At 45.5% G+C, this 18,208-nt stretch overlaps 1 protein-coding gene across 1 annotated transcript in view; it reads right to left on the bottom strand.

Moving 5' to 3' along the window:
- The window catches only part of FAM222B (family with sequence similarity 222 member B), a 35,372-nt gene that overhangs the window by 8,979 nt on the left and 8,185 nt on the right, over positions 1 to 18,208 (bottom strand). The window lies entirely within an intron of this gene.

Below are 18,208 nucleotides of genomic sequence, written 5' to 3'. Positions count from 1 at the left end.
AGCAAGTCCTCTGGAGAAATCCTGTCAACTGCTCTTTTACATTTAATAAAAAGGCACGGCATGCATAAATTGAAGGCAAAGTATGCAGCGCTCTGCCTTGTGGCAAGATTAAGCTGCATGCTACAGCTTGTAACTTCTGTGGTCCATTAGGCTGGAAGATGAATGGCTACAACTTCCTTCATTTCACAGGAGACTCGCTAACCTGCACGGCTCTAGGTTAGACGAACGGCAAGACGTGCCTTCTGCACAAAGGAGCTGCAAAGGTGCCACCATCCTCTGCTGCGGAGGTTCAGCATTTAGGAAATCCAACCTCAAAACGAACGCACGGAGTGCTAAAGCGCTTTGTATACCAACACCGCGCAGCGACCCTCAAATCCCATCATCGGCGTACAGACGCAAGGGGGGTTTCCAGCAACAAAGCTAACTCCAGCTCAAAGTCTCCCAACGTTACTAGGACCACAGAGAGAAATTTGAGTCTGAACAAGGTCTCTAGAGGCCACCCGGTCCAAAGCCCTGCTCAAATCCCCCCCTGCTGCAGCTACTGGGGCAGGCCACAGCCAGCCAGGAGCGCTTTAGAAAGCTCTGGGAAACGAGGTGGCTGAGCCAAGCTGGGGAAATCAGTTGACTTCTCCTCCTTGCCCAGATCTCTGCAAGCACCAGTGCCGCTAGGCAGGGAATGCTTTTGCCGAAACACCCAAGGAGCGGCTAGAAAGGCCCTGGGGCTCGTTATATGACCCCCAAGACATGGAAAGAGTTGAAGGCTTCAAAAGTTATACGCTGACTTAATTTCAGTCATTGTTTCACAAACCCCAATTAAAACAAGTGGGGAGGCATTCAAAGATGAAAAGAGGCGAAGCAGAACGCTCGAGACCGGCACGAGAGGCCACGGCTGCAGAAGCCCCGCAGAGGCCACTGCCGAGGACTGCACAGGCGGCGTGAAGGAAACCTTTGGATGACACCCGACACGGCAACGTCAGCGCTGTGTCCTGGGCAGCACCACCGCCTTCATGCTCCAGAAAGCTCCAAAAGCCGACTTCTCCGTGGGGACGTTTCAAAAAGCCTTTAATTTGAAACCTAACCCCGGACCACCATCACAAGTCAGACCGCCCAAGGAATAACTGCACTGACACAGCAAACAGCGTGGACTTAAAGCCTCCCCATAGCACAGCAATTACTCACTGTGTAGCATTCATTAGCTCCATATTTATATGCATCTCCTCGGCTCAACACGCAAAGGCTGATTAAACCAACGGCCAAGAAATCTCATACAAATATTAATTTACAAAAGCTGCTGCGTCCTCACTGTGTGAGCGCTCTCAAAAGCTGACCGAGTGTTGCTGAGCGAGCCTGTTGGATGCCACTGTGACTAACAATTAAAAATAGTTTTGGGCTCTGAATGTCAGCTTGACAGCTCCATGCTATTGCCCATTCACCCTACCACCCGCTCTGAGTAACAGCAACTCAGTGCCGTGAGAAACAAACACATAATCTCACCAAGCTGCAGGGCTGACAGTGCAACCACCAACAGAACAAGTTTACATCATTCTCCATTTCATCCCTAGGAGATAGTAACAATCTGCACCACCCAGAAGTCCAGGATACGTAGTTGTAAAACCTTGTAAAATAAATCTAAACCCGGATTTTCTTCTCACCCTCTGTAGGAGGAAGAGTTCCTGGAGTCTTTCAGGTGTTCAGAAACAATGACTGAAGACCCGTGACATCCACAACTTAAAGGAATTGCTTTAGGAACTGAAAAGTTGCTCGATCTTTATAGATGAGGTTTATTCATGACTGTAAATATGCAATGTTCAGTGAAACTTTGCAAACAGCCTGTGGGCAGCAGTTTCTTGCCCCAAATTATGCCCAGCAAGACCAAAAAGGCAAAACAAGAATCCAGCTTCTTTTAATCACAAGACAAAATCACTGTGAGCTGCCAGAGCTTCACCTGAGTAAGCAACAGAAATGCTCACAGTCAGCAGGAAAAAATAATAATTGTATTTTCCTTTTTTCCTCATTTCATCAACTTCAGAAGACTGGCAAAACCAAGACCTACTTCTCAGCGGAAAGCAGACAAACAAAATTAAGAGCCTTCGCTGTAGTCAGAAAACCATCAGATCACACCATTCCCATATTCACCTAAGCCTCTACCTTTTACTCCCGTAACGTCTGACGCCAGCTCATGATTACTTCCACCCCTGCACGACCAAGAGAGCTCGGTGTCTGCAGCATCACTCAACCGACGGCAAGTTCGCGTGCAGCCCCGAAAGAGAGCAAAGCGCTCTGCGGCGCAGCCCCGCGCTCGCCGTGCTCTTTGGCTGAACCAGCAGCATTTCTGACAGCAAGGTACGCGGAGGGTTTGCTCACCTGCTCCGTCATTAACGCTCATTACGGCTTGAACACCGCCACTCTCCGAGTAAGCCTCTTCCTGAAGTGCCACAGAGAGGCTCAGCGCCACGCACACAGCAATAAACAGGATAATGGCACATTAGGAGAGAGAACAAGTGATTAAGAGTGGTCGCAGCATTCAACTCAGAATAGCCAGGCTTCTGTGATAAGACAGCAGTATTTCCTTGAAGGTCAAAATATGTATTTACAGAAGCTTTAGCTCCAATACAGAGAGTAATGTTTTAGAGAGGGCTATAAAGGCAAGTTGTTCCCGCGGGCAGATAATCATTTTAGGCAATGCCAAAGGTTCATAAAAGACTGGGGTGGCAATAATCATTTTAAAGGAAATACTGGACTTAAAAAAAATCATTTTAAGTAGAAGCATAAAATAATTCTTTCAGCTTGATTTGCAATAACCAAATTGATGCCATCTAGGTCACTGCTGAGCATTAAAAAAAGAAATTCAGACTCATACAGAAGTGCTGACCATAACTCCATCTCTGAATTCCATACTATAATTAAAATCCTGCTCCAATTTTTATTCTCTATGAAATTAAGCTTTTCAAAATCGAGATCGCAGCATTTGAAAACAAATGCATTTGAAATCTCTTTATAAACAAGTCCATTTTTTTTTGGTTAGAAATTAATTAACGTTTATTCCCTTTGAGATACTCCGCACCTGACTACTACTTTCTGACCTGACGCTCCTTCAGCAGGAACTAGCGCAGCCAACTCCAACATACCTCCCAGCTCAAATGAGCTGAACTCCCCGGCATGGACTGTGTTTGGGACTGGGGGGAGCACTAATGGCTGCCTCAAACTGTTGTGGTGCACGGCCTCGGGTTGGCGGCGCGGGGTCCTGACACAAAGGCAGCTGGGCCCATCGTCCCCCCCGCTTTATTGCTTCTAATTAGTCCAGAGCGGGAGAGAAACCGAACTTGGCACGTCAAGACTTCTCACTAGCAGACTTGGCTCCCCAGTGGCAACTTGTGTGGGCACCACCAGCACCTGCAAAGCTCCCCGTGCGGCTGCTGCCCCAGCGCCTCCAAGGATGGGCAGTGTGTTACTGGGGGAACTGGAACGGACACTGGGAATCAGGAACCGAGGGGTTTTTGGGCTGCACCAGGCTCAGTAACACTGTCATCTAAACCAGTCAGCTGCAAATCAGAGAGCAAGTGACCAGTAGGCTTTGGCATCCAGCAATGGAGGGCTGCTGTAAACCCCTTACCTTTAAAGTTTTTAAATTCTATTTTAAACTGATCCTGTATATCGCCAAACACAGCATAACGAGCTTTGTCTTGAAAATATATATAAAAAGATAAAGTACATTCCTAGAGGAAAACAATCCTTAGATTGGAATAAATAAATAAATACCCCTCTTTGAAGTGATTTTAATCTAATCTGGCTGCAGGATATAATCTTAACAGCACACATACTGCAGGATGCTCTATCAAACAGCAGGTTTAGACACATGAACAGATACTTTTTTTCTCCTAAGATCTATTAGTAATTAAATCAAAGCATGTTAAGCTTAAGAGGGATTTGCAGTGCTTGGGATTTGGGGTAACTGTCACATCCCCACAATGACTGTTACGTTCAGCCTTACCTGCACATCAGGGTGGTTTTTGGTCCAGGCAGCACAGTGTCCCCTGCACTGATTTTCAGACTAAGCCCTGGCACCACCAAGGCTTACCGGGTAGGACGGAAGAACTCGCCTCCGCCCACTGCCCAGGGACACCCTCCCTGGAACGCTAAGAATCAGTTCCAGTAAATCTTACTGTGATATTGCCTTCCTGGACTAAAAACATATATTATTTTCTGGCTGATATTCAAAGTTTAGTATTGCCTCTGCCAGACCCAGTGCTCCTCAGGCTGGGGGGTACTTTTGCAAGCTAGAGTAAAAGCTAAGTGTAAAGCAACTCAGTACTACTAGGAAATTTCTAACACTCTAACGCAGCTTTATCATTATATAAACAGACCACATAGGCAGAATTATTGCCAAGTTTTGAAATACGTCAAGTCTCTGAAGCTCCCAAGAGGCCTTACAGGGTAAGTACACAAAGGAAACACTCCTCAGAAACCATCCCCAGCCAGTGAAATATGGGAAACTGAGCTGGTTTAGACGAAAGCAAGCTGGTGAAGTCTAAAGTTAGGTTCCTGAAAGTAAACACACATGTTTGAAATTCCACGATTAACTGCGGGCTTGTTCACAAAGCCTGGGGCCAGGAGGAAGCAGGAGCATCCACCCACACACAAAAGCAACTATTCCAAGTTTCCAGCACCCTGGGGTCCCGTGTGAGGGCTGTTAAGCGCTGGTGGCTGGCTGATGCGCCTCGCTTCTCCTCCTCCTTCACAGGGGAGCCCTGTGAAGTTCCAGAGCCGCTGCCGGGATTTACAGCAACCGCCGAGCGCACGCGTGACGTTCCAAGTTCCAGCATATATAAATGCTGCAAACAAACCCAAAAACTAACTCGGGTTATGAAGTTTCTTTGGTGCAAACGGCTGTAAGAGCTTGTCAGGAAACGTAATTGAATCCGGGCCAATTTTCATGCTCCAAGGGAAACTCAGTGTCTCATTTACCCCCCGGCAGGCTGCTCAAGACCAAATGAGACTCATTCCTTTTCCCTCTCCCAAAGTAACCTAAAATCTAGAGGTTTCAAGAATTTGTTCATGTCAACTGCAGACACTGAATACCCCTGCCAACCTCAGCATTCGCTACGATTCCTTCCAGTCAGCCATGCCTCGCTTGACAGCGTCTAGACTGATCCTGCGGGCTTCCTCCTGCCTCTTTCCAGCCCTAAAACTCCCTTTTATTCCTGGGCACTTAGCAGAATGGCCCTTTCCCAGGACTGCTGAAGAGCCAGAGATAAATCTTACAGTTTCCTGAAGCAAAAATCACCAAGCTAGCACTGTATTCGTCGCTGGCTGGTATCACATCCTCTTAATGTTTTATAAATGGAAAACTGCAAAATAATGCGCAGAGAGGTCGTCTTTTGAAATGGCAATAAATCACAATAGCATCGAGTGTACCTGGGGATAAATAAATAGGAAGACTGAACAATAAAGAGTCGCCCTTTGTAACAAGCGGAGTGCACCGTCAGCACCTGCCAGCACAGGACCTTTTTGGCTTTCTGCATTCAGCTGGACCTTTTGTGGAGCCCTGCAACAGTTTCGATCAAAATCAATTTTTGCCTCTTGCAGTTTAATTAACTATGATTTCACTTGTAAACCATTTCACCTTTTAGGCTGACCTCCATTTATAATGTTACTCAGGCAACAAAATTAAACAGTTTGGAGGGGAAGGCAGAGAGAATTTAAATGTACGTGGGGTGCTTCAGGAGAGGAGGGGCTGCAGCACAGCTCTGCTCCTCTCCCCGAGCTGGGATGGAAGCTCAACAAGGAAGAAAATGAAGAAGCTTTTGGGGTAACAGCACTTAAATGGAATATTGTTCATATCACACTCCTCATGCCCAAGGGCTACCACTAAAGGCTTCTAGGTGAGCAACTTTGAACAGGATGCAGTGCAGTAAAAAAAGCCGAGGCAGCGGCTCTCGGCTCCAGGCGGGCAGGTACTGCCACGTGTGCCATCGGCTCCATCCAACTCACTCTTTGGCTAAAGCAGCAGCAAGCTCAAGGTTATGATCTTAAAGAGTTTAAAAAGCCTTTTTTTAGGTCAGTCCCAAGAGATTATTTTAAAACACAGTACTACGCATCTGCTGAAGAGTAGAACAGTTGGCTTTAATTGTAAGACGGATTTTTACATAGCTTCTGACCTTTCATCTAATTGAGGCCTAGAGAAGAAAAAAAAAGAGGAAAAGCTATACGTCACTTCAGTTATTAAAATCCATCAAGCTCAGACTCTAGCCTTGGGATAACCACAGCCAAAAAATTGACTTGCAAGTAATTATCACTGCTATCTGCAATAAAAGTTAATTGGACATAATTGAACTAAAGCCCTAATCTGAATGAAGCTGTTGCTGGCAAGAAGCCTGCTCCTGCCTGCACTTTGCAAATGAAACTGCTAGCAGTAAAATGGACAAACACTACAGTCTGCCCACTGCAAATCACAGCGCAATTCTGCAAAGAGCTCGTTAGCTGGGCCAAGATAAAGCCATTAAGAGGGGCCCGTCCTCACCAAACACACCCTCCCACAATACCCAAACACGGTGAAGGCGTACAGTTTCAAAAACAAGTTTCAGTTTTACTGACCTCTTAATTACATGGACTGAAACACAAGATTCATGTCACGAGACGCTGGTTTCATCAGCCCCCAATCGCTGCAAATACCAGTACCAATAATGTACTTTTTCAGCACGTAAAGATACCAACTCAAAAGGTTTTCAGTGCTGATAATTTACCACCTTCATGCAGTTCAATAGCCTTTCCTGTTGTAGGACCAGCTTCTTTCATCTCCACAGCAGAACAGACAATTAGCTGCTTTTTGTGCTCAGCCCATGCAGGTGGCTGGGGGAAGGGAACGTTAAACTAAATTCCTGCTGATTCACCCGTTTATATTTTGCATTTTTGTTAACTAACAGACCAGAAAGCGGTCGTCATCCCTCATACTACTTTAGAACTTCCTTCCAATTTTAATTATTAACGCTCTGCCCTTCACCAAAGCCTATCAAAGCACTTAACAAACATTACTGAAGCCACACAACCACTCTGAAATGGGCAAAAATTGCACACAACTCCGCTTACAGTGGCTTAAGGTTTTTTGACCAGATTTATGTTAGAAGACTGATCTCCTGATTACGGACTAGCCTACGACAGAAGAGATCGAGGGAAGTATCCAGCTCACCACAGGTTCCTGACGTAACTTTGAATGAAGCATTTAATCACTCGATGCAGCGGTTACCACTCCTTGTTAAAAGGACAGCAGTGGGTGACAGTTTTCTACCACTGAAGAAGACCGTGAAGAGAAATGAAACTGTGGAGCACTCAACACCACCTTGACTCCTCACGTCAGGCTTACAAGGTCCCGGTCCCGGCAGTCTCCCGGGGAGAACTGGAAGCAGACCACCCTTCCCTCTCCCGAGCGCCGTTTGCTCACCACCGCTCCTCCGCATTTTCACGGCCCAGAAAGAAATTCTTAGCTCAAGAAAGCTGCAACGGAGAACCAGTGACATCAATTCCCTTTCATGACCCAAATCAGTGGCTTATTTTACTTTGCTCAAAGCCCTCACCTCTTTTTAAGCCTATTTTTAGATTTAACTCTGTATTCTGCAAGGTGGCAGGAGCTGACAGACAACACAGGCGTAAGTAGGTCTTGCCAGGTGTTGCAGGCCGCTTCTAAGGCGAAGGGAAGATGTAGAAAAGACAAGTCGGGACGATTGTAGGGCCTGGCCAAAGCTTCAAAGGAGTATTTCTGGCTGTGCTTGAAACACATATGCCAGTGGTCAGTTATGAGACAGATGAGATACTACCTTTACCATGGGAACACATGCAAGAAATAGGAAAATCGGCCTGCCTGAAGTCAAAAGTGATTTGAATAGCTTTGTATCTGCCTCCTCTCAATTTTTGCTACACTAAAGCACTCTGACCTTAATTAGTTTTGTTCCTCCTTTTATATGGTAACTTCCAACTCCAAGTTTTTAATCCTGTACTGGTGGGAAACAGGGACAAAGAAGCAGTCTGGGATTTATCTTAAGTTTCACAGCGCATAACTCTGCACGGTCATTCAGGAGAGGGTGCAAAGGATCCTACAGCTGAACTGCAGCCGCTAAGAGCAGAGGCCGGGTAAATACAGTGTTGCCATCAAAATCGTAACTGGCCCAGGATTTTAGGCTTACATTTGTATTTTCAAAAAGCAAAGCAGACTCCCTACCCATCACTGTAACATTCATGGAAGATACCATTTTCTTCAACAAGACACCGAGAGATGCAAACAAACATTCCTTCCTCCAAAGCATCCCTTATCCTCAGGGCAAACTAAACCCACTTTCTTCCTACATGCTCGAGCAGCATCTATAATGTCACAGCAGCTACTACAAAAACACAGAACTGACTTACAGACACAAGTGTGCATGTTTTCACGTGAACATGATGGTTAGCTGAGACGACTTCCATCCAGGGCAAACCCAGACCAGCGCAGTGACTGCCGAACTACAGGATGTTGCTAACACATACCCCAACGGAGGCACCACACATTCCCACCACAGACATTCTCCATCCTCGTACGTAACTTCCTTCTGCCTTCAAGTGATAAGAAACCAAAATACATAGTGACCCCTTTCCCACAGCGGAGAGCCCGCAGTTATAACCTCAACATCGTCGGCAAGAAGGCGCACCGCGTTGGCGTTACGTGCAGCTTTCCTCCTCGTTCTATGTCTGGGAGAAGCACGAGGTTGTAGTTACGGGGTTTACTTTACCACAAAGGACATGCAAAGAGCTGTGAGCTTCCTCATGCCACTCTTGGCCAGAATTCCTCTCTCACGACTTTCTTGCCTTCCCAGATGTGAAAAGGAAGCTTTTCTTAAGTACAGCAAACAGCTGCCGAGGCGAAGGGGAAAGGAAACATTAAATAGTTCCCTCTCCGGTGGCTGCTTCGCACAGATCACCATTATCATTATCTCCCTCATTCCACACTTACTCTATAAAAGCCCAGAATTAAAGTCTTAATCATGACTTACAGAAATCCTCGTGGCTGCACATGACAGAAGGATGACAGTTTTTCCTTCTAAAATATCGTTAGAAGTTACAGATTATGACAGTTCCCTGAGTAGGGAAGTAGCTATCTTCCCCTGTTTATTACAAGCTGATTATTTAAAAAAAAAAAAAAAATTTTCAGAGCAAACTTTGAACAAATATTATTGCTATGCAACACAAACAACACATTAGACATTTGTTAGATATTGAAAAATATGCTTTGAGTCCTGTTTTAAAAATAGATTCACCTGAAAGTGAGAAATATTTGCAAATAAGATGAGGCAGAACGAATCAGATTTCATACGAAACAAAAAACTGAACTCACATATTAATAAAACAAAAAAAAAGGGACTCACTTGCAGACCAGGTGTGCCAGAGGTGTGTGAACACAGGCGGGCAGGGCCAAGGGCGGGATGGAGTTCAGTGTGCATTGGTTATGCATGTGTACCATGCTGACCTGTACAATTACACTGACAGTTGTTTGGTTTAGTATTTAGCTCTTTGGATACTGAATTAAGGTCCCACCTATGGTGAAATTTTAACAGCCCATTTACAAAGCAAGTGGAGAAATATACGGCAGATTTTTATTTAAGAGAGATCTCTAATTGCGCACAGTGCCAGAGCTTCCTGCCGGACCACGGACGCATCAGCTCTTAGATACACATTTTACCATTTGCAATGGCAAGATAAGACCTTCTTCTGTAGCTGGAGATATTGTGCAGCCTACTGTAAAGATGAAAAGCAATCGAAGAACCTCAAACAGAAGCTGCAAGACAAGTACAAAACACTCACCAGCAGAAAATACAAGCCATCAGGTGAATACCAAACGGCTGGACCAGACACTGGGATGGCGTTTTCCTGTCAACCTTCAGAACGAGGTGCTGGTGCCCCGCTGGCTTGTCCTGACACACACCTAGTGTCCTTATCAGTCTTCCAAGAAACTCAAAGGCCATCTCATAACAACTCAGCAGAAGAAAGGACAAGAAATACATTAATTGTGAGCTGCTGTAAAAAATCTCTACTATTCTCAGTGCTTTCCTCCAAAGCATGAAAACGGGCCAGTTGCCCACCTGGCAGTTCAAAACAGCCACAGGCAAAGCAACACGAGTGTGCAAGATGCTTGCAAAACCTCTGCCCACCACAAGCACCAGAAATTTTTGTCTGCAGGCCCGATAAAACACTTCAGCACGATCTCACGGGATTCCTTCAGCAGCCGCCAACACACCGCCTTTATCCCAAGTTTACATTCACAAAAGACTTCTTTCTTCACGGTAGGTTGTACTGGCTACAGGTGAGCAGGAGATTTTGGGTTGCTTTTGTGCATCCTTCCTCCTCTGCACTTGCCTTTTATTTTACTTTTTTTAAAAAAAAAAAATCCAACACGCACACACGGCAATAAAGAAATGGTACGGACAGGACAGAGAGGCAGCTGTAGCTGCACTACAGTCAGCGAGACACCCGTCTGCACAGTACACACAACCCGGCTGTGTGGGCGAGGAGAGAACGAATACTGCTACCGCAGCCCATACGACTGTACCTCGACGGCAAACAAGCACCAACCCACCTGCACAAAGGCCGAGCTCCCGATAGCCTGGGCCGTAACACCCTGACCTCCACGGTGCGTCTCACGCTAAAAGGCAGCCCACCCCCTCTGAACACCGTGCGAGAGGCTGGTCAAGTGTACACTTGAGCGCGCTACTCGGGCAAGCCACAAAGCATCGCTTGATTTTCATTTCCAGACAATTTGTCTTTCCAACCATAGACTTGCTACAGTCACCAAATTCAAAAGGTAAATTTTTCTACCTTCAATTAACTGCATTAGTACTGTTTATAACTGTGTGATTGATAAATGCTCTACAGAAGCTGTAATTAATGTATTTTTTCCTTGGAACACATACTGAACCCCTTGGCGCTCAGACACTTAATGAAAAGCAATTTATCAACTTGCTTTGAATAGCTGAATCTGACTCCTTAATGCAGAGAGAAACACACTTTGCTTTAAGCACTACTACTTTGAAAAAGTAACGTGTACTGCCACATTACGAATGCCATCAGACACGGTTCGGATTTTGATCGGGATGACAGCGACCAGAGTGCTCATCTCGCTGAGAAACTGGGTATGATTTAGTACAGCTTAGCTGGGATCCTCTCCCCCGGGATGCCGCCGAGCAGATTTGCAGATGTACTTTTCCAGGACGGAGGTCAGGAGTGCCTTTTCAGGACTCCAGACAAAGTTCCAAATTCTCCCATGCCTGTGTGGCCGGGAGCCTTCTCACCGCTCCTCCTGCCGAGCGGCACCGGCACACTCGCCGGGAAGCAGCAGCTCAGCGTATTTCAGCCCGGACACACGTTCAGCTGCTCACAAAGCGGACAAAAATAAAGTGCTTACAGAGTGTTTGAATGCTAATTTCTCAAATTGAGTGTTGCTTTGTATAGTTGACATATGCAAAAAAAAGTATTTAGAAGGAAAGGCTTGACATCACAGAAAATTTCATGTTGGTATTAACCACTGGGGGGATTAAGCAACCTTCAAAGCCTAAAATCTAAACTCACATTTATGGGAGTATAGGCTACAGATTTCCAATATAAAAACTGGTCTGTAGTCCATGTGGCAGACGGAACGTCAGGATTATATATTTCCATCGCACATACAAGTCTGTTTCCCATTCCTGCAGTGTCTTGCTCTCTTCCATTTGTCTTTTGATGCAGATAAAAGCCAATGCAGATTGCAACTGCTGATACAGAGAAAGGCGCAAGACACAGTGTGCCTTTGGACTAAGGGAAAAAAAAAAAGGACTCGGGTCCAGACTGCTAGAGCATGTCAAGAGATTGTCTTTGAAACTACAAAACTAGAAATGAAAGCACTGCGTTTTTATTTGATTTGATCAAAGCAACTGGAAGGGAGGGGGAGAAATCACATCCTAGAGATGCAGGCTAAAATTTAACTACTTCACACATAATGTGGGACCAGCTAAGCCCATACAGAAATAAATACAAAGAGAAAACAAAGAGGTAAAGTCACTCTCGCTCTGAATACGCCGCTTCCACAGATCACTGCTTCAGGGTCTGCCAAAGAGCAACAGGAACCCATTTCAAAGCCAGAAAGACAGAGGAAGCACATACCCAGCACTCTCGCCACGGGCACGCATTTGCAGTCTCCAGCGAAGAGTAGAGGAGCGAGCTCCTGTCAAACCAGAGAAAACATACTCCTAATGTAATGCCTATTTGAATAAATAACCCATGACTCTCTGTGTGACACTGCTCCACCGATCTGACCGCGGGATACGGGCAAACCCTGGCAGTCTTCCGGAGGAGGGCTTTGTACTGCAAGCTGAAAAGGGACAAGAGTGTAATTCTCAAACGGAGCATCCGATACATGCTCAGCACCAGGAGAACGAGGCTTTGCAGACGTACCAACCGCCCGACAGGTAGCAGCCTTGCAGAACCCAAAGAGCAGCACAGAACAGACACCTACTGCTGCCACACTCCCTGAGAGAAAGGTTTTTAAATACCTGCCGGATGGGCTGTGCACTCATGGAAATTTCTAACTGCAGAAGGTGAACCATTTAGATCACCTCTGGGCTGAAGTGATCTAGGTCTTTGCCTTTCACTAAAAATTAAGCAGAAGTCACTTTAACAAGCGAGGCAGACAACAGTCTTGCACAGGAGATCAAAAAGCTCTCCAGATGTTTATTTTAAATGAAATTCAGAAGCCGGTATAAACCAGATTTTAAACACTGAATAATCCTTACCATAATTTGCATGCAAAAACCAGGAAAAAGGTTCCATCCTGCTGCTCTGAAACTCTCCAGGAACATGCAGGGTTAGATTTTGTTCCTAGACTCTTCAGATGAGAATCTGAAATGTGAACGGCCCCACGCAGCAATCCGAAGGCTGCTAAGCACGTTTCACCCCTGCGCTATACACTTGGATGGATGCTCAACACCCACATACAAGGGCATCCCATGTGAAGGAAGCCTTTGACCTTCCTCACCAAGACTATTCAAAATTATGCACTGAAAAGTGTCTAAAAACGTCAGTCCTAAATTTTAAACTTCTTCTCATCTTGCTGCTTTACTGAATGCCTCCTGATTGTGCAAAAGCAGAATATTCAGGCGTCAATCTAAGTAGCTCGGGTGTTATGCTGACAGTGTCTCTGGAGAGAGGAAGAGAAGAGAGGACAGATTTCCAATAGCTCAGACACTTCTCTGTAAGGAAAGCTGCTACATAGCAAGAGAGATAAATAAAGAGGGAAAGCAGCACACTGAAGAACTTTTACCAAGGTCACATCAGGATGCTGAACACTACCCATCTGCAGGGGAAGATTTAGATGCCTATTCACCACATATATCCATTCGCTTGTTGGCAACAACGGTCCTCATTAAACCAAACCGGTTCTAACCGTGAAAGAAGGGCATCGGGAAGACAATCTTAGCTAACAAAATACAAAAGGAAAATCAACAGGATCAGTCCTGGATGGGTGCCCTCTGCAGCAAAACACAGCCCCGCTGCACACGCAGAGCCCCTGAACAACTCGGGAACAGGCAACACGGGCCATCCCAGCCAAACGGACGGCCAGCTCGGCTCTACCCAGTGCTGACGGCTCCCAGCTTGCAGCAGAGAGGAGATTCTGTACCCGCTCAGGCAAAAGCAGAACAAGGATCCCATCAGGAACGGGAGCTTTTACAACTTTGCTGCTACACAGGGTCGCCTACACGTTGCAGTTCCTCATTGCTTTGAAATCAGGGCTGTAGACACGTGGCAGGTCACTGTAGACAGACTGTGCCACGAAGAAAAAGCCCAGCCCTCAAAATATTATATCAGTTACTGCTGTGCCCTTAACAAGAGTGTTTCTTGCCCGTTTCAGCGATCTGAAAGACACGCTGGGCAAAATTTCAAGCTATGACAAAGTGATCTTATCACTTCTGTGCTGTTCTCGCTACACAAGCCCCTGATTCAGCAGCATGTAATAAAATCTTCATTTGCATGAAAAGCACTCTCTGATCACAAAGTCTTCTGTTCAACAGTCCTCTTCCCATGTACAGCGTAAAGATGCAAGCACCACTATCATTTTGCTGGTGACTAAGGTGGAATATTTTATTGATGCTTTATTTGGAGAGGCTCTCAACATTTTCATACAATCTTTTCCTAAAATCCTAACAGTATTTTCAAATAACACAAAAGCTGCACACATCCACGCTGTGCAAGCACTGCAAAGTTCACACACTACGCTTTCACCTGCACTTTTAGTAACTGTGCCACGTGAAGGACATTTCATATCAGCACACCGTGACCATAAACAGTTCTAAAATGTCTTTAGCGTTCAACAAGTCCAGTCTTTTCCAGTTTGCATTTACAGTGTTCGGTGTCACGACATACAGCACTCACAGAGGATATATGTCAAAGGAAAGGAAGGTGTAGCCATGCAAAGAACAATGCTCTGCCTGCAGTAAGATTAATCACTGCCATGGGAAACCAATAAAAACAAGTATCTTGTTATCTTTCTTTACAAAGAGACTGTTAAAGCTTAACTATGTTAAGGGAACTTTTTCCTTTGGACTAAATCATGAGCCTGATGCGTGTGGCCAACACACATACCAGCATATGCAATTAACCAGCTCTCTCCTGATGCTGCGGGAGAAAGTCCACATTCCAGAGGCAGGCTGAAGCCTTCATACGATCAGCCCATACCCTCTCCTGATTAGAGATCTCTCACCAAGGCCAGCCCCGTGCCTGGGAACACCATCTTCCACTTTCAGCTGTTTGCCAAAGTTAATCATGTCCCACGTACACACCCCGAAATCACACCGGGCTCTGAGCAAACTCCATCAAAACAGAAATACCTTTCATCACGTCAGCAGTGCAGTCCCCATTTAGAAACGTTTCCTGTCACGTTAACCCAGTGCCAAAACGTTACGACGTACACCGTGCTGATCCAGAAACGGTGCTAACGATGCTGCTGCCTCCCGTCTACCACCGAACATCTAATCGAGCGCGTGGCCGCGCAACGACGGCCCTGCGACAACAGGCACTTTAAATTGGGCAGCTCAGCAACACATGTACGCTGAATTTTTGAACAAGCTATTCTAAGCTGCTTTGCTAGCAATTTCTGGCCTGTACAGTTTGAAAGCACACGGTTCTGGCCCTCACAAAGAGCAGACCTGTAAATGACATCTTGAGGATTAAGCTGATTGAGATGCAATTTGCCTAGCAACCATTCATTAAGCAGAGTTCAGAAACAGGCCAGCAATCTATTCCACCTCCTTATCTGAGCAGTAAACAGATAACAGTCTCTACTGTGTCCTCTATCCTCCAGTTCAGGCACATTGTAAACAGATTTTTCAGAAGTTTAAACTCCTACGGTAAATCTCAGAGAACAATCCTGCTCTCCAAACATGAGGGATTCAGTTTCACCCAGTGCCTTAGGAGCGTGAAACAGCTCTAGAACGAGGGGGATGCAAATCAAATTGTGAATGCATTTGCAGTTCCTGGGCCTCCAATATTTTCTCACGTCAAGCACTAAGAGACCATCCAAGTCGTTAAAAAAACCCAACCTTAATCACACGAGCATTGCTATTCTGATCACTGAAAAAAACTCAATAAAAATCTTATTCCCTTCCTTCATCTTCTGGAAGGAATCGATCGGCACTTCGAAAGCCTTTGATAGAGGTTTCCCCCTTCAGAGACAACAAAAGTCACGTCCTCCCTCCCATTAAGCATTTTTGCCTCATAAAATAAGCAAGACAACATAAATGTCATGGGCAAAACTCAAACCAGCTATTTGAGCTTGAAGAATTTAGCTGAAAAGATTAAGTGAAATCATGATTTTGCATAATTGTTTCTCTGCAAGAAACATCTGATAATATCCCATTCTGCTCCGAAATTAAACAACAAAGATTAGCACGGACATATTTAAGACTATATACCTGAATGGTTTTCCTTTGGTGTACAGTTCTTCTGGGAAATCACTGCGACATACAGCATGCTATTACAATTAAATATGCAAGAAAGAAGAATTAAACTGACTATGAATAATTAATACCCTATAATATTACTTCATAAGGGAAGTCTGGCTGAATATTCCTGCAGATGTGATACACCTAAATACAAGGCACATCAGAGCTGGTAGCTTTGCTTTTATCACGGAGTCTGAAACACCGAGTAACTTCATGGCTGCTACTCAACCCAAGAGAAGGTGCCAGCCGTCCGTGCCTCCCTTCTTCTGCTCGCTGCCCGCTGAGCTCCAGAAGAGCTGTGAGAATGTGAGCGCTGCAATAGTCGCTGCACTGCTCATCCACATCTCCGAGGTAACAGGCTTCCCAAACACTTCCCATTAAAAAGTATAAAGCAATTATCTGACTTCCCAGTAGAGAGAATACAGCAAATATGATGTAACAACTACTCACACGATAAGATCGGGCTAAGGTTGTGAGAAAAAAAACAATTAAAAAGGTTTGCAAGAGCTAAGGAATGCAGCTTACTTTCCCAGAATCTATCTTAACGAGAAAGATACAATCAACTCACAGAGCAGACCTTCCTGTTTCAAGTTTACTATGTTGGAGGCTGCAGAACATCGACTGTAGCAAAGCCACAGCTGGGTGGCTGGGTACAAACTCTCCATCTCCAGCACAACTCTCCTGTACTAGCTCCTAGTGAAAACGGCAATTAAAAATATACTATTTTTTTTTAACAATAGAAACCTTAAATCGCTTAAATTAATATTTACTGAAGTAAATTGGTACTCATCGTTTGGCATTTTCCACCAGACACCGGTCAGGTCAGCTCTGTGCTAATCGCCATGCAACACACTTGTTGCACGCGTTTAGCTGGAAATCCCCAGTTCCCCTCAGTTTATCCAAGCAGCACGGCGTACAAACACCACCCCGCCGCAGCGCGCCACTTTTAGAGATACACATTTAAAATCCAACCAACATCTGTGGTCACTGAGGTGGGACGGGGCACTAGTACTGTCTTTGCTGAAGGTGACAGCCCTACAAAGACGCGTCCCTCAGCTCAAAGCCCCACGCTGCTCCGGCTGCTGGCTCCACCATGAGGGTCTGGCTCCTGCAAGATCCAACATTCTTATCCAAATCAAACACAAACCGGGGGTCTTTCCACACGCAAGCAAAGCCACGTTAGAAGTACGCTAGCTTCATGTTAATTTTCTATTAAAAATTAATAGGATGAAATGAAGCTCGTGAGCCGGCAGGCACCAAGACCGTTATTTTGCCGACTTGCTGCCCGGAGGAGCAGGATGCAAAGGACGAGCTGCTGCGTTCCTGCAGGACGGTGGCCACGGGGTCCGGGTGCCGGCCAGGATGGGTAGCAGGGGGCTCTTCGCCACATCTCCAGCGGGACTCCATTCCACCAGTCTGGTGAAAACTCCAGTGTCTTCTCACTGGAGATCCGGTCTTCTGGGCACCGGCTCTGATCCTCGCCCATATGCACGTGTGCCCCTTGCTCACCGCCAGAATGAATCCCCTTGCCAAGAACCACCCTGCGAACACCCAGAGTTTACATAAGCCAAGTTTAACCTTCAGTCCCTCTTAATGGTCACAGAATAGAAAAAATTAACCACGGTGCAACAAAGAAGTCTGCATCTGCATTTCTAATTACACAAAAACACGCCACGTGGCAGTATTTCCAGGCACCTTGCTGGGAATAAAAGAGCCAATGGACTACAACTGCCATTTTGAGTAGTGGATGTGAGAACAACCAGCATTGAGGTTGTCAGCGTTAAGGGATGAGGAGGTGAGAATTAAGGAAAATAAAGTGACGTACGCTACCGACGGTAACAAAAATGTTAAGAATTAGAAAAACAGTCACCTTAAAAATTTAAAATTTCATGATCTCTCCTACTTTTTAATGGCTTAGCCTACTTTTTCCAACCTAATTTGCATGATCAAAATAGGCCTCCTGCCAGCAAGCATTAAAATGGCAGCCCCCCATCGAGACAAAACTCCCTTCGCCATACGAGACAAAAGGGCTAATAACTATTCCTAAAAACATTTTAAATCCATTAATGTTGTTTAGTAAACATGTATTTAGACTTAGTGCAACTATCAGAATTTTCTTTATCACACTCTACTAAAGTGCTTTATAAAAGCCTTTGATGGCGGAGCAGGTACCTCCACAAACACTTGTACCATCTCCCACCCTCTCCAAAAAGCCGAGT

This window comes from Leptosomus discolor, chromosome 18 (assembly GCF_034619465.1).
Source record: "Leptosomus discolor isolate bLepDis1 chromosome 18, bLepDis1.hap2, whole genome shotgun sequence".
Lineage (NCBI taxonomy): Eukaryota > Metazoa > Chordata > Aves > Leptosomiformes > Leptosomidae > Leptosomus > Leptosomus discolor.
This window is presented reverse-complemented; position numbering and strand designations above follow the sequence as displayed.